The sequence below is a fragment of the Acinonyx jubatus genome, chromosome E4, assembly GCF_027475565.1.
Source record: "Acinonyx jubatus isolate Ajub_Pintada_27869175 chromosome E4, VMU_Ajub_asm_v1.0, whole genome shotgun sequence".
Lineage (NCBI taxonomy): Eukaryota > Metazoa > Chordata > Mammalia > Carnivora > Felidae > Acinonyx > Acinonyx jubatus.
The window spans coordinates 49382748-49400301 of NC_069395.1; the positions used below are offsets into that span (position 1 = coordinate 49382748).

General features: G+C 42.9%; 1 long non-coding RNA gene across 2 annotated transcripts; it reads right to left on the reverse strand.

Annotated features, from left to right (window-relative positions):
• Positions 1–2834: 2834 nt before the first annotated feature.
• Positions 2835–16456, reverse strand: LOC128313055 (uncharacterized). Of its 2 annotated transcripts, none has more exons than XR_008293207.1 (7): positions 16373–16456; positions 14184–14299; positions 12046–12182; positions 10346–10514; positions 8619–8804; positions 6319–6523; positions 2835–4694 (listed from the first exon to the last, which is right to left on the reverse strand). It is a non-coding gene; the product is annotated as an uncharacterized LOC128313055 (long non-coding RNA). The 2 variants fall into 2 exon arrangements; XR_008293206.1 differs by having other exon boundaries at positions 14184–14378; positions 16373–16447.
• Between the last annotated feature and the right edge of the window lie 1098 nt (positions 16457–17554).

Below are 17554 nucleotides of genomic sequence, written 5' to 3' on the forward strand. Positions count from 1 at the left end.
AGATGTAAACTGATCAAAAAGCTATAGAAAACAATTTGGTACTTCCTTAAAAAGTTAAACGTAGAATGACCATATGACTCTGTAGTTTCTCTCCTTGGTGTAGTCCCAAAAGGACCAAAAAACAGGTAGTCAAAGAAGTACACGTGCACACTTGTTTACAGCAGCACTACTCACAATAGCCAGAAGGTAGAAGCAGCCCAAATGCCCATTAATGGGTGAAGGGGTAAACCAGTTGTGGCATATACATACGGTAGAGTATTTTTGATCCATAAAGAAGAATGAAGTATTGATGAGCCCTGAAAACATTATGCTAAGGGAAGGAAGCCAGACACAAAAGGTCATGTATTGTACGATGTCCACGTGAAATATCCAGAAGAGGTGAATTAATAAAGACAGAAGATAGATTGGTAGTGTCCAGGCACTGGAGGAAGGGAAGAATGGGGGAAACCTCCTTAATGGGTCTGGGGTTTTATCTAGAAGTGACAAATGTGTTGGACCTAGATAGGGTGGTAGTCACACAGCATGAATGTACTAAAGGCCATTGAATTGTTCACTTTTAGATGGTTAATTTTATGTTATATGAATTTAATGTCAATAAATTAATTTTTTTTAACATATATTTATTTTTGAGAGACAGAGGCGAGCATGAGCAGAGGAGGGGGAGAAAGAGAGGGAGACACAGACTCTGAAGCAGGCTCCAGGCTCTGAGCTGTTTGTTAGCAAAGAGCCTGACGCAGGGCTCAAAGTCATGAAATGAGAGACCATGACCTGAGCTGAAGTCGGACACTCAACTGACTGAGCCACCCAGGCACCCCAATTAATTGTGGTTTTTGAGGGATAGTTATTGACATGGGAAAATTCACATTATGTACATATTGTTAAAAACGAGTTAGAATCTCAATTTTGTAAGCTTAAAAGTGTATGTGTCCATGTATGCATATGTATATAGAAATGTGTGTGTGTGTATTATATATGTATATACACATACATATGTTCACTGATGTATACAAATATTTAAATATATATATATGTGTATAAATATATATATATATATATATAGCATCCTTCCCCCTCAGAAAAGAAATCCCAAACTCTGATAATTGAATTATAGATTATTATTTCATTTCCATACTCTTCTGTATATCCCTTAAAATGTGCAAATGCCAATTTTATAATGTGAGGGAAAAGACAGTATTACTGAGGAAGAACTGGGTTACAAGGCTATTACTAAAGTCTTCTCCAACTCTACGGCTCTAGAGGTCTAAATGTATTACATTTACTTGATTGCCCATTAGATATGCAGGAGAGGATAAGCCTTTTGGGTAGGCACCTAGGAAATGGTGATTTAAGGCAGGCAGGCAATACTGGAGCACTGAGACATTCGGTTTACATACGGTTGTGTAGGCAATCTGCGTGCACAACTTCAGTCCTGATCACGTCGTTCCTTAGTGACGCCGCTAGAAGGACATACGTATCTGTTATCCAGCTCCAGAGCCCATTCTCTCTGATGGCTCCTTTAAGAATTATGGTAACATTCATGGCTCTCATGTGGACTGTTTTCATAATATGTGCATCTGAAAATAAAATAAATGTCCCCATCCTGCACAGCTACTCTAGCTGAATTCCTACTAGTAAAAGAAAATTGAGTCGCTTGACTCTTTTCTTTATTTTTTAAAAATAACATACATCATTGATATATTCCAATGGGTGGTATCTTAAAAATGATCATCTCTTGTTCCTCTTGTCACTCGCTGTGGGATCCTGAACTTCTTGCTATCCTCAATTCAACCTAACTCTTTTTCTTCCTATTACTCAGTGTGACTTACCAAGAACACTGAGAGTAAAAAGAAGAGTTGGAGGTAATGCTCACGCAGTCTGAACATTTTACTCCATCTTCACAGATTTTGTTTGTTTTTGGTTTTTACAATTTTATCATATTTAGTGATTCTCCCCAAATCGTAATTACCTTTGTGGGTTGAGGATCCTCTGTCTTCATCTTACTACCATTGGTTCAGTAGGTATTAAAAGAAACTGGGTTATTAAAATATTTGTGCTAACTGCTAGGAATTTACCCAAGGGATATAGGAGTGCTGATGCATAGGGGCACTTGTACCCCAATGTTTATAGCAGCACTCTCAACAATAGCCAAATTATGGAAAGAGCCCAAATGCCCATCAACCGACGAATGGATAAAGAAGATGTGGTTTATATATGCAGTGGAATACTACTGGCAATGAGAAAGAATGAAATCTGGCCATTTGTAGCAACATGGATGGAACTGGAGGGTATTGTGCTAAGTGAAATAAGTTGGGCAAAGAAAGACAGATACCATATGTTTTCACTCATATGTGGATTCTGAGAAACTCAACAGAAGACCAGAGGGGAGGGGATGGGGGGAAAAAAGTTACAGAGAGGGAAGGAGGCCAATCATAGAGACTTTTAAATACTGAGAACAAACGGAGGATTGATGGGGGGTTGGGGAAGGGGAAAGTGGGTGATGGGCATTGAGGAGGGTACCTGTTTAGATGAGCACTGGGTGTTGTATGGAAACCAATTTGACAATAAATTTCATTAAAAAATATAAATAAAATGAAATAAAATAAAATATTTGTGCTAAGATGATACTAGGAGATTTATTTCTGCTGGTAGAAAAGTCCTTCTATGGAAGGAACATGTACTTGGGCCTATGAGGAGAACGGTAAAGCCTTTAGTGTTTCCAGCAGAGAGAAGATTCATGAAGAAAATGAATTCAGGTGCTGTTTCAGAAGGAGTGTGAGTCAAAATGCATGAAGTAATTCATAACACAAGAAGATGCGAAAGGTTGAGCGCATGTTCACAAAATCCTGAAAACACAGATGCTGAAGAGTCATTGACTATTCTCGTATCCACAAAAAAGGAGTTTCAGGGAAGTTTTGTCAACAGAATCTAGGGATGTGACCAAGCTGAAGTTTGAGAGGATGGGAGGTGAATCATTTTGAGCTCTACACTGCTTTTTTTTTTTTTTTTTAATTTTTAAATTTTTTTTTTAAATTTATTTTTGAGAGAGAGACAGAGTGTGAGCAGAGGGGGAGACAGAATCCCAGTCAGGCTCCAGGCTCTGAGCTGTCAGCACAGAGCCTGACTCAGGGCCTGTACTCGTGAACTGCGAGATCATGACCTGAGCTGAAGTCAGACGCTCAACCGACTGAACTACCCAGGCATCCCAGCACTGCTTCCATAAAACGAGACAGAACAGAGTTGGATTCCTCAGTCACCAAGAAGGCTGAGACATCGCTCTAAATTCTACCTGGAGAAAATCCTGAAAGGAGAAGGGAGGAGTGGTTAAACACCTGACATGTGTCAGCTTCATGTGTGCCAAACCCAAATGAATAATGAGACTCATTACTTATCATTATAGACTTTTATAGAGCTGTATCTCAAATAACATCCACATCAGGCATTGGTGTAAGCCTTCTAAATGTCTGAGGGTGTGCGTGCTGTTCTGAAAGTTTTTGGGGGGAACGTGCTTGTGGATAAAGGAAAGTCTGGGGATTTTAGAAGAGACTACATTCCTACCTAAGTCCTCCTCTGCTTTTTCAGTTGAATGGTAAGCTGTGAGCCCTCAATTGATAACCTGACACACTGATTACTGTTTACGTAGCTCTTTCTTTGAAAGGACACTAATCCAGCCGCAGGGGAAATGAATAGCACTGGGATTAACCAACAAAAGATATTCCCTCCCTTTACCTTGACCTAGATCTTCAGAGGAGGTCACATTTATCAAGAGGATGCTATGGTATCCTAGCTAGCCAAGCCAAGGCATTCGCAGGGCTTGCCTGACCCACTCTGGAGCTCTTTGGTTTCACTTAACATGCACACTGGGCTCACTCCATGGATTCCCTGCCCTACGACAACACTTCACAGTTGTCTACATTAAATTGTACTGTGTTCTCCACCCTCAAGTCACTCTGGGAAAAAAAAAAAAGTTTTAAGGTCCCTCTGCATCCAGCACGTGGGACCCAATTAGTTGCTCTGTCTGCAGGTTTAGTTGATCAAGAGGAAGACCTGATACTTCAGAGTGGATACGCTTCTCTAGCATCATCACCGTGTGGAGATTTTGTGAGCTGCTGTGCTATAAGAGTGGCATATCTTGTGCTTTAAGCAGCATGAAAATCGGTCCCTGTTGTCACTTGCAGCACCGCAGATGTATGCTTCTCCTGTTGCACTACTCAGGGAGCCTTCACTTGATACCTGGGAACTCATTATTAAGGTGAAGAGACAGGAAGCAATGTCAGGCATGACAGCTTTGAATGGACATCATCTCAATGCTAACAAAAACCTCTCACTTCCCAGGATTTCTCTGTGGTAGTAACACCAGGATATATTCCCCCCATGGTGCTGTCTTTACACTTCAAAGAATTAGTTGAGGGCAAAGAACAAGAGAAATACGAGATTTGCTTTCCCCCAAAGTGTCTTGATTTTAGAAAATGAATTGGGCTGCCCCTCACATAGGAACAGCATGCTCTGTTTTTCTAGCAGTCAGGATGGGTTTATGTAGAACCAAACACACATATTCTCCTGATCTCCCTTGTGGCCAGTGCTCTAAGACAGCTGGTTGGAATTAGAATCCGAGTTTGTTACCATTAGAAGAAACAGAGCTGCCGTGCCCAGCATTATGCAGAATTAAGATCCACGCTGGGAAGTCCGGAGTCGCCCTAGAGAACCAGAAAGATGTTGGGTTCATTTAATGATCCAAAAACAAGGTCAAATGGAGGGAGGGCACTGAGGGATAATGAGACAAACCAAATCGGTCTGTGGAGGTAAGAGGAGCAAGAACAAAAGGGGAGCAAAGAGCTGGGACTCTAGGAGACAGGACCTAGGGAGATCCCAGTGCCTCTACCCCACAGCATCTCCTTGGCCCGGGGCTGTCTTTGATGGGCTGGGTACAATTTAGCTACTGATAACTTTTCTACTTCAGACATGGTGGTGAATGCCAGAAGGGTTAGGGGGTTGATAGAAGTAGTCAGCGTGGGGGCCTGACCACCAGATTTCTGACTCTCAGTCTGTGCCCTTACGCAGGGCTGATGGCCACAAGGAGTTGGGGAAGGAGGCCCAAGCAGAGCTTTTCCTCTGGGAAAAGAGGCCAAGGGAGAAAGCCTGGACACATTGTCTCCACTGTGCAGCAGAAGCTGAGGGCCTCCCCTCTTATCTTCCTCCCCCAGTGCCCGCCTTTCTTCTCTCCTCTGCTCTCTCTCTGTCTCTGCCCTCTCCTCCCCACCCCCTACCCTTGTTCTTTCTATTCCTAGCCCCACTTCCCCCAGCTCTAAACTTATCTTTGGATTTTAGTTTTATCATAACCTTGCATCTTTTAACTTCCACATTTTAATCTCTCACCTTGATAGCTCTGAGCTTCCCTTTGTTTTCTCACCGGTTTGCCCGGCCTTATTTTTCAACTCTTAATCATGTGAAATCTTTAGCCTAACGTTTAACTCTTTCCTTTGTCTTACTGCTTTCACTTGTCTCTAACTCATTTTAAAGTTTCTGGTCTTTTATTTTCTAGTCTGTATTTTATCTGTTTTCTAAATGCCCTTTGCTCTCTTTTCTCCCTTTTTTTTCATTGTCCTTTTTTGTTTTGGTTTGGTTTTTGTTTTAATTCTCATCTCATGGTTTGCCATGTTCTGTAATGACTCTGTGATATACCAGCCCCGTGGTAAGCACAGTATCAAGAGCCCACATTCCTGAAAGGGAGACAAGAAAGCTGTCCTACTCCTGCCTCTTGCCAGGAGTCAGTCAGTCTCTCTCTCTCTCTCTCTCTCCCTCTCTCTCTCTCTCTCTCTCTCTCTCTCTCTCTATATATATATATATATATATATATATATATATATCTTTCCCATTTCTCTCAATAGATTTCCTAGTTTAGCTGAAGATGACTTTGCAAAGAATCTTGCCTTGGGAGACTTATGGGTAGAATCTCCTAAGAGCCAAAATCCTACTGTTCAGATAGCATGTTTTACTTGCTGAGTATTAGTTATTTGCAGCTCACACTATCCAGGCATTTTCAGAAAAGTCATGCGTTTTAAAATCTATGTCCTCCAAGGTTTGTGTCATCGGCATGTGAGTAAATCATCTGAATGCTTTGCCCTGGGTGGTTGGGAGTCTCGTCTCCCGGGCAGTGCTTCCGGCCCGACTTGGTAAAGAGCCAGGTAGGGCTGAGTGGGGAGAAAAAGGGTGGAATTCTGATACCTTCCTGACATCTCTTTACTCCTCACTGGGCTGTTTGCCCGCATCGGGGGTGATCACAGAGGAGGTGCCTACCTGAATGTGAACACCCCACCCTACCTTGTTTCCTGCATCATGAGAACAAGAAGTCCATAGCAGGGGTGATTCTGAACAAGGTTTCTAAGTGACCGGACAACAGAGGCTCTCCAGAAAATCTTCAACCATGGCTCCTCTTACTTGCCAGTATTTCTAGACTTCTCAGCTCTCACCACCTCATGACAGAAGAAGACTGGGGTGTGGGGGAGTCTCATTTTTTCTAAACTCTCTGAGGAAGAAAGGATGACAGTACTCCCCATCAGATGCATGTCAACTAAGCCACGTGGGCTGGTGAGATACCTCACTTGAGGGCTAGTGCTTTTCCTCAGAATTGGAGAGCTCCAATACATCAAAATAGGGTTTTCTAAAGCAACAGCCAGTAGGTATTGAATGACTGCTATAGACAGGTCTTAGTTTTAGATGCCAAGAGAGTGACATGGTATATAAGTTTTAATCCGTATTCAGGGGCCTTAGGATTTAGTTGGTGATACAAAGAAATACGCCTAAAATAGTTATGTGGCTTACAAGGTGCTCACATCTGTAGACACTTCCCTCCTTCCTCCTACATCTTGCCTGAGACCTACTCACCATAGGTCAAACTTCCAGGTTACTTTCTTGAGGAAATCTGCCTTTTCTGAGTTAGGTAATTCTCTTATCGACATTCACCAAAGCCTTCTCTGACCTTTATCACTCTGTGATTTCCTACATTTCTGCTTGTTTTGTCACTAGACAGTAAGCTCTTTAAGAGCAGAGACTGATTGGCACACTGTTTTATTACCAGCATAGAGAGATGCTCAACAAGTATTTGCAAATGAATGAATGAATCAACAGGAAGAGGTAGCATATGTTACATGAGGAAAGCATAGAAGAAACAGCATATTTTGAATTTAGAAGGGGATGGAGAAAGTGATTCCCTGAGGTACTTGGTAAAATTGTGTTGCCAGTGCAGTATGAGTGATCTGGCAATTTTTGTGACCCTGGGCATCTGGTTGCATACTTAGTCACTTCTCATCTGGTGTCATGTTAAGTTAGAGAGTCCCTTGATCACTAGGAAGGTGATGTGGGTTGATTAACATTCCTCTGGAAGAGGTAGCACTGTGATTCTGAGTCTACTTCCAAATGTGTGTGTGTGTGTGTGTGTGTGTGTGTGTGTGTGTGTGTGTGTGTGACAGTAACAACTGAGCCAGATGACCTCTTTCAGCCAGCCTCTGTCACTAGTATTTCCTGAAAGCCACTGCATGTAGCAGTCTGTGGTGTGATAGAAAGGACCTAATTACCACAACCCTCCCTCCAGCTTATGTTCTGGGAGGGCTTGGGCATACATAAAAAAAATATGTACAGAAATACCTCTGAGCATAAGTGACACACTCAGAGAAACCTTCATAAACAAGCACAGTGCAAAAAGGACACAGACATGAAAATAACCAGTCGGCAGCTGGCTCAAGCCGAATAAATAAATCACATGGAAGCGGGGGAGAGAAATGCCTGCAGATGTAAGGACCTTGGAAGCCACGTAACTATTTTCCGCATATTTCTTGTATCACCAACTATATCATAAGGTCCCCAAAGGCAGAGACTAAAACACACACCATGTAGCTTTCTTGGCACTTAATGCTAAGAGCTGTCTACAACAGACATTCTGTACTAATTGGCTGCTGCTGAAGAGAATCCCATTTTGAAAGAGACCACGTGGAAGAAGATACGGTGAGGGTGTCTGGCAGGGCCCCTCCTCCTGGGCACAGTTCTAAATGGGAAAAGAGCCTGGTTTGCTGAAGGAGACCAGAGCGGGTGGTTGTGTGGGGATAATGGCAAGTATATTGTGCAAAGTACAGAGGGGTAGTGGGAGTATGTGTGTGGGGTTGGTAGGTGAGGGGATTCCTGCTGACTGGCTAAGGAAAAGTGGGTGGGGACCGTGAACAAGGGACAGCTGCTGATGGACAAGAAGGGAGAAGAAGGTTAATATCATGAATGAGCACCCTCCTGGAGGTGCTGCTTCTCTCAAGTGTCATGGAATCTGTTCCATGGAATCTGTGCATGGAAGGAAGGCTTGGCTAGGGATTTGTGAGCTTGTGTGTCACAACTGAGAGGGGAATCTGGGAGGGTGGTTATGTCATAGGGTTTGTTATGATTCTTCTAGTTTAATAAATTTGTACCGAGGATCTAGTGGGGGCTTGGTAGATAGTGATAACGGAAGTCATCCCAGCCTCCAGCCAAGAGGCTCTGTGAGAATGGGAAGGGCTGTGTTAAGAGGTTCAAACCTCATGAAGGGGGCTTTTAGGAAAAGAAGCAACCGGAGGCTTTTGAAGTGTCTGAGATGGGCTCACATGGTGCTTGAGAAAGATGACTTAACATCAGAGCCCAGATGGGAGGTGGGGAGTAGGACTGGAGCTGGGAGGCTGGCCACGCGTTGCCACAGCTTCAGGAAGGAGATGTAGCATCTGGCCTTGAGTGAGGGTAGAGACGAGAAGTGACTGCGGGAATGTGTCCAGTTCTGTTTTGATGTGGTGACACTGAATGATGAGAACAAAGAAGGGAGAAAGGCAGCCACTTAGTTTCCGTCTTTATGAGACTAATCTGCTCAGGGGGGCTTCTCAGAGCTGCTTTGTGGAGGGAGCACAGGTCAGGAGTCTGCTAGACTAGACTAGCTCTAGTCCTGCCTGTTGGACCTTGGGAGAAATTATTTTATGTCAACTTTGCCTTATTTATCTTCAGATTAGGACATTTCAGCCTTAAAAGGCCTATGATTTACAATAGTACTTCGGTGGGAAATGTATGTAATGGGTGACATAAATTAATGGTATGCTAAATTACGCTATTGATGGCAATAATGACTGGGACTCGTATGCTGATTTACACTTTACAAAGCATTTTTGCATGCATTATTTAATTTCAACCTTACCACAACCAGTGAGGTAAATATAATTATTTCATTCATATTTTATAAGTGAAGAAACAGAGATCTGGAGCCTTGTCCTAAGGCCATAAGGATAGTAAGTGGCTGAGCCAAGATCCAACCGCCTCCCAAATCACAGCCTACTGTACTCTGTGGGAACTTAGAATTATCATTTATTTATTTAACATTAGCTGTGAATTCTTGCCGAATGAAAACTAGCATTAGATATCATTGTTGTTGCTATTGTCATCAGGACATTTTTGATTCACTGATTCACCCATCTACTCACTTATCATAGGTTTACTGATCACCTACTATGTGCCAGGCACAGAGCTAAGCACCGGGATACAGAGAAGAATAGAGCACGGTCTCTGCTCAGGAGGACCCAGTCCAAGGAAGGAGTTAGGTTGCCAGGGTAAATCAAAAAATATTCACAATATAGCATGCTAGGTCCTTATCTATGGAGCACGTGTAGAGGGTGTGTGTGGAGGTCTGTTTCATAGAGGCACCACCTCCTTCCGCTCACAGACCAAATCTCTAGCAAGTGGCTCAAGAGGCCTTCCTTGGTCAAGCCTCCTCTGACTTCAGGTCACCATACTATGCTTTTCTCAGAATCGTGCCACACCTGCTACCACCATTTGGTCTGTGGTATCTTAACAGTTCATTTTCTGTTCCTTTATTCCTTGTTTCCTCTGTGTTTCCCTTCCATCTTCTGTAGAAGGCTCTGTGGTATACACGATCGTTTTTGCAGGTAAGTACTATAGGTAACATTTGCTATTCATTCATAGCACCAGGGCTGAACATGCTAGGCAATCAATAAACATTTGTTTGATTGATGAAGATTCCCAGTTTGAGAATGCACAGGGCAGAAAGGTGCCAAAATGAATCCCCTAAAAGGGCAGGAGAATGAGGTCTAGTGCGGTTGCACCGCTGTCCAGGAGCATTTTAATGTGACGACTGGAGTCCACAAGCCCAGCGGGGACCCCCTTCAGTCCATGTGTCAGGGGCTTAAACAACTGCATTCTGAGCATGCAGCCTCACCGGGATAGGGAGGGAAGGGACTTCGGCCCTTTAAAGTCAATTTTGTGAAATAGATCTCGATCCAGCAGGGACGATGTTAAGAAGCAATTAAAAAAAAATGATTGTCGTTATTTTTACCTGCATCCTGTTTCTGGCTGTGCCGCTATCTTGTGAAGGGGTCTTGGCACATATGCGGTTTTTGAGTGCCAGTTTTCCCATCTGTAAAATAATCCCTGTCCTTGATCCTCAGCTCACAGAGGTGTTTGGAAGCCCAGGGAGGTAATGTCTGTGCTGTGCTCGCAGGATCCTGGACAAAAGGCATTGTATAAATAAAGGCGATCACTCCTATTATAGCGTACACAGTGGTTCAGAAGTGTGTTTAATGCCTTGTCCCCTTTCCTTGTGTTTCCTTGCCCTAATGTCTCCCCTCTGCTTGTACCCAGGAGCACAACTGTTCTGATCTAGCTGCAGTCAGATTAATTGAACAGGAGCCTTTGAAATCCCACCTAGTTTACTCAGCCTGCTTATCTTTCAAGGCTTTTGCAAGTTCTTCTCTTTATTGAGAAAGGGAAAAAGGAAAAAGACATCACTTGGAATGACAACTGCTTGGTTCCTTTATCAGGTCAGCTTTTTTCCTGAAAGGTCCCCCCGCCCCTCAAGTGATCTCATCCCAAACTCCCCCCCCACCCTGTGATGGCTGGATGCAGGAATCTCTGGTTGGGTTGCCTTGGCAACAACTTCTGTTTGTTGCAGGTTCCGGTTAGTGTTGGGTCCTCATCATTGTTTTTCCCTCTGCCTCATGATACAAGAGGGGCAGTCAACTCTGTGAATTAGGTAAAACAAAGGAAACAGTCCAAAGAGTGATAGGAGGGAAAGGGAAGAGCAGGCAGAGAAAACCCCTAGAGGGGTCACTGTTGGGTCTTTAGAACCTACCAGGTAGTTATACATTGAATGAAAACAAAAACAAAAACAAAAAGCCAGGAAGCAATTTATCTAGAATGATTTGAAGGCAGGTATGTGGAGATTTTGATGTGATAGTCTAATTCCAATGAGAATCATAAGAACAGGGGACTTCCTAAGCGGAGCTGAATCTCTTCCAGGTAGACTGAAGAACCACACTTGATACATGTTCTCACCCTCAATGAACTTAGACTTTGGGAATCCACTGACATTTACTGAGGGCCTGCTCAGAGCTGGGCTCTATGGCTAACAGTACAATTTGGCGAAAACCTTCCCTAGTGTCCATATAGCACACATGTCCTTCAAGCACAAACACTACTCAAGTGGTTTTGCTGAATGTCAGCTTGTTATTTGTTTCTGTTTTTATAGCATTTCTTCATTTGGAAGACGTGGCATATGTGTACAAGAAAAGACAAGTTCAAGACCCATGAGTTTGAGAGAGGAGAGCATTCTGACCCACCTCAACTGCTATTCTTCGAAAACCTACACACGTAAGTAAGCAGCTATTTATTCTTTATGTTGATGCCAAGTACAACTCTTACATCGCAGTAAGAGCAAGGTGGATTGAATAGGAATGAATTAGTTTTTTTTTTTTTTTTTTTTTAACATTTATTTACTTTTGAGACAGAGAGAGCATGAGCAGGGGAGGGTCAGAGAGAGAGGGAGACACAGAATCCGAAACAGGCTCCAGGCTCTGAGCTGTCAGCCCAGAGCCCGATGCGGGGCTCGAACTCATGGACTGCGAGATCATGACCTGAGCCGAAGTCGGACGCCCAACCGACTGAGCCCCCCAGGCGCCCCAGGAATGAATTAGTTTGAATGCCAACTACAGGTGTAAACAATGTATACACTTCTCATCTTTTTATTCGTTCGCTCACCGAAGACTAGTTATTCGCCAGGCACGGTCACAGGCACTGGAAGTACAGGAGTGAGGAAAGCAGTAGGACGTCTCTGCCTTCAGAGACCCCGTGCCCTCTCTCGTCCCCACATCAGTGCCGGTGCTCGCCAAGTGCTCCTGCATTAGCAGAAAGATTAAATGGAGGATCTAGAGTGGCCACACCTGAAATTTACCACAACATTACACAGCTTCAGGGTTGAAGGGGCCTTCAGAGACCTTTATCTCCAACCTCCCACTTAAAACCCGAATTCCTGGTTCAGGCGTTCCTTGGAGGTGGGAGCCACCCTCCCGCCGTTCTCTCATCTGTTCCTTCTTGTCTAGCAGCACCTCTGCTGCCCGAACTTTCCCCAGATCTGTCCACCACGTCTCACCTGTCACACCAGTGGTCCCCTCCCAGGTGCCCCTGCTTCCATTCTTCTCCTCCTCCTTAATTCCTTCTCCACACAACTGACAGAGTGGTCTTTCAGAAACGGAATTCAAATCATGTCTTCTCTGCTTAAAACCCTCCAAAGGTCCTCTTTGCACTTAGTTTAAAATCCCAACTCTACCCCGTTCCATAAATCACTGACATGCTTGAACCTGCACAGGCTCTCTGACCTTACTCCCCTGACCTCCCGGCATAGCATATACCTCTATCTGAGGAAAAGTGCTTTGACTGCTTATGTTGTGTACTGTCCTCAAACTGCCCCGCCCCCCCGTCACACACAGCACAACACACACTAAAATCCAAGCTTCTTGGCAGCCTGTAGTTTGATTTGTTCATATCTGTTTTTTTAAGTTTATTACTTTTGTGTGTGTGTGTGTGTGTGTGTGTATGTGTGTGTGAGAGAGAGAGAGAGAGAGAGAGAGAGAGAGAGAGAGAGAGAGAGAGAGGCAGGCAGGTGAGGGGCAGAGAGAGAGAGGGGGAAAGAGAGAATCCCAAGCAGGCTCCACACTGACAGTTCAGAGGCTGAAGCGGGGCTTGAACCCACAATGGGTGAGATCATGACCTGAGCCAAAATCAAGAGTCCAACACTTAGCCAACTGAGCCATCCAGGTGCCCCACCTCCATTCATGTCTGTCTATAAATGTGTCTCGTGTATTAGGCATTCATAATTATTTTTGAATTAAAAAAAATCTAGCTTCTTTAATATCTTTTTAAGAGTGACAAGGTACTATCTGTATTAGGGTACCCAGTGTATATATGATTCCAAAGTTTGTTTAGTTTTTCTTCTATTGTGCAAAAGTTTCTTTCTCTGCCACATCAACCCATTGACTTTGTTCTGTTATATGCAATTAACCCATTTCCTGTCCATGGAAGTTCATTTAAATATTCACATGGCTTAAATATTCACATCCGCTCTCCAGACTAAACACACAGAGTCCTTTAACCCTGTAAAGGTCTTGTGCTGATTTTCAAACCCTTTTCTCTCCTGCCTCCCTTTCCCTTGAAAACTACTGGTTTGCCTAGTTCCCCCTTATAGTGTGGGGCTTGGCTCAGTTGGGTATCACAGCAACCCAAGGAAGAAAAGATGAACCAGTTAACAAGAAATGTTTAGCTGCTGAAAAAGAAACTTGATCCAACGTTATAAAATGTTTATCGATCACTTTTTCGAAACTGATTTCATGTCTGCCCAATTAAACCTAATTGAGGCCTCTCATCTGCCAAGCCAAGTACACCTTCCATCAGATTTTGAGCATCAACTCGGTGTGCATATAGGTGGGAAAAGTTGAAACTAATTCTCTGTTCTTAATTGCTCCTAATACATGTTGGTCCCCAATAAATGTGATATCAAAATAATTATAATAAGATTATATGGAATCTAAGACATGGTAATTAATGAAGAAGTATTTGAACTGTCAGTGGTGTCTTGAGCCCTAAAGGGAAAAATAATAACCTGACAATATAAGTGAAATATGAGATCAACCAATTAATTAGGAGAATAATTTGATCTGGTGCTCTGAAAGTAGGCCAATTAAAATGCATTGTTGTTATTTAACATTAAGTAAGGTGCTAGATCCTGAACACAGTTGGAAAGTAGACCTTATTCCTACCCTCAGGGAACTTAAAGCTAATTTAACAGTTGCATATAAAAGGGCAAAGGAATGGGAGGGGTGGTGTTGACTTGATTTACTTACTGGAGCTCCTTCTCTGGCATTGGGTTGAGGCTCAGGAGAGCTGTTACCACCCCTGTGCTCTTCTGACCTTCTCCTCCCTCCTTCTTCTAGCTGTTCTTGGAGTGTGGGAGGAATCCCTTTGAGTTCAATAGAGTTCAGAAGAAATGGGTTAAAAAAAAAAACTTCCCAGAAAATACTAAGTTTTCTACAGTTGAGCTAGTTAGTGGAAAAGAAGAACCCAGATATTGTTAGTGCCTTTGATAATTCATTAGGAACAATTAATTGGCTACTAATGAAACAACAGAAGCAACAATACAAAAAAAACTGAAATCATTTTGCCTTCTAGCATACTTAAGGGAATGCATGTGCCTACCCTCAACTTTAATGAGGGTGCAAAAGACAAAGCACAAAGTAGCCCATTAACTGTGCATTTAACTTTAATGAAGGCTGATCTCTGCAATAAATAATAATAAGTGTATTTATAATTTGCAAAAAAATCCTTGAAACTTTTTAAGCCTATTCCTTGTGAAAGACTGAGGTTTCATGCTCTCCCCTCCAACACCTTGTGTACAGTGTCGGATGATTAATATTTTGATGTCATAATGCTGTCCCTGAAAAGAGAATCTTCCATTCCTTCCATCTCACTAGAAGGAAACATAGAATGCCCTCCTCTCCCCCTTTCCTTCTCTCTCTCTCTCCCCTTCTCTCTTTCTTCTTCTTCTTCTTCCTTCTTTCTTTCTCTCTCTCTCTCTCTCCCTCCCTCCCTCCTTCCCTCCCTCCCTCCTGGAATACCTGTTTCCCTTTGGGGTGCCCTTTGAACTGCTTCTGTAACAATTCAAGTAGGTTGTGTTGAGATATTCATCTTCCTCTCTTCTCCTTGGGAACCACTGTGCCATTCATATAGAAGATGTTAGGGAGATCTGCCTCTGCCTAGATACCAACCATGGCTCTCTGACTCAAAGGAGACTCACACTAAGTTTTAGAGCTGACAAACATCATGCTTTCATTAAAGCACTCGGCAGGGTAATATGCCAAAATGGATGATAATTTGCTAAAATGTGTTGTAGGATGTTCAAGCACACTAAATTATTGTGCTTAAGGACAAAAGAGCTCTAAACTCATCTCCTAAGACTATTACCAATTCACCAAGCAACATTCACCAGCATCTACCTATATTCCACCTATGTATCCATGATTCTAGATTAAGAAGTACAAGGATTTGCCTAAAGCAACAGCACTGTCCACAGCTTGACTTGATTTCTTGATGCATATTTACATGAAAACAGAATGCTAATGGTAATAAAAACTCTGAGTAATTGTTCTTTCTTACTAAAGTTTACTAAAGCTAAGTGCTTTCCATGCATCATTTCATTAAATCCTCACAGCCTGTGAAGTAGACATCATAATTAATTCCCATTTTATAGAAATAAAGAAATTAAAGTCTAAAAATTAAGTAACATGGGAATTTGCAGAAGAAAACACTCAAATCCAAATCTGTCCAGAATGAATTTTTCTTCTTTGAACTCTGTGCTTTATTGTCTCTTTGTAAATAACATGCCAGGGTATGAAGGCAGTAATCGTTGCTTGGGCATACATGGTTATGATAACTTACACATCATTGCTTTCTCTAATGTACACGTCAATATGCTTAGTCCTTTTGTCTACTGATTTAGTCTCTCCTTATAATCTTTACATGCACTGTAGGCATACTTGATTATTGTAATAATTTTACAACAAATTACTGAAACCTAAAGGTGTTAAGCATCTACATGGTGCCCACTTTTTGTCCATTGTGTCCAGGGTCATATTTGTACTATGTTCCCAGTCATCTAATTAACTGAGATTACTTATGTAAAATTTTACTTTATTTTCCCCATCAGCCCAGTCTGAAGCAGTAAATTATACCTATACCTCTGCTCAGAAAGAAGAAATAGAAAAGAAAATGGTGTAGTTTTGTGTTTTTTTTTTTTTGACACTTACAATGTATCACTTTCTTTGTCCTGAGGGCTAAAATAATATTTGAAATTGCAGCAAATTGTGATCTCAGGGCCAAATCTATCTTCTTCTGTAGAGTTTTCTACTCTTCCTTGAAATTCCTTGGTTTTCCATTTATTTAGTATTGCAGATTTAAAGTTTGGATCCCCTAAGTAATCTGTACAAAAGCCCCTTTCTACCTCAGTTCCCCAACCCAGCAACCATAAGCCACACACCCTCAGGGAAGCTTTGTTTTCTTGGTTTTCATCTGATGATCTTGAATTCTTAGCACTCAAAGGGGAAAGTCTAAGGCACAAATGCCATGGAACATGGAGGAAATTATCTGAGCGTTCCTTAGGCTAGTGAGGTAACAGTGTCTTCAGTTAATAATGGGTGAATTATCCAGTTCCTGCTTCCATTCCGTGACACCGATGGTGGAGGGAAATTATGAAAGAATAATCAGAAGGCCTTGATAACTGATGAAATGTGGAGGACAAGAGAGAAAGAGGTCAAGATGATGGAAACATTGCACTTAGGTAAGTGGGAGAATGATGATGTCATTAACAGAAGTGGAAAGTCAGAAGGAGGAGCCACAAGGGATGAAGGGAAGAGAGATAAGATAATGATGAATTAGCTAGAAAGTTGTTGAGTTGGAGACAATGCTGGAAAATTAAGTACTAAGTGTCTGGTGGGCAGTTTGAATGGTAGAAATAGATTTTAGGGAAAAGGTCCAGGTAGGAGATAAAAATGTGAAGGTCATGTGAAAATGAATGATGGGGCACCTGGGTGACTCAGTCAGTTGAGCGCCCCACTCTTGATTTCGGCTCAAGTCATGATCCTGTTATGCCCAGAATTCGTGATCCCCAAAGGTCACCAGGGAGCCGAGTCTGATGCAAAAGCAAAGAGCCTATTTATTCGAGCTAGCTTGAGCTCAATCCCCTACCTGCACCAAGGCAGCGGTGAGATGCCGGAGAGAGAGAGCGTGTTTCAAAAGCACAAAGGTTTTATAGGGGTCTAGGGGCAGTTGTGGGGGGTGATGGTCGTGGCCTTAGCCAATTGGCTGGGGAAGGATCAGAGTCCCGTTGTGCAGGTTGCCAGGCGTGGTTTGAACGGGAAGTTTGAAGGGTGAGCGGGAGGTTACTCAAGGGGAGGAGGCATGGTCTGAGGTTTGAGCGGGAATTTCTTTGTGCGGTTTTTCTGGAAAGGGGGCCATGTCGGGGACATAGTCACTCAAGATGGAGGACACAGAACAAAATGGAGTCGGCCGGTCTAGGTCCGCTCTTTCAATCCCAGCTCATGGAATCAAGCCCCATTTCAGGCTCAGTGCTGAGCATGGAGCCTGCTTGAGGTGCGCTCACTCGCGCTCTCTCTCTCTCCCCCCATCTCTCTCTCACACCTTCTGCCCCTCCCCCACTCAC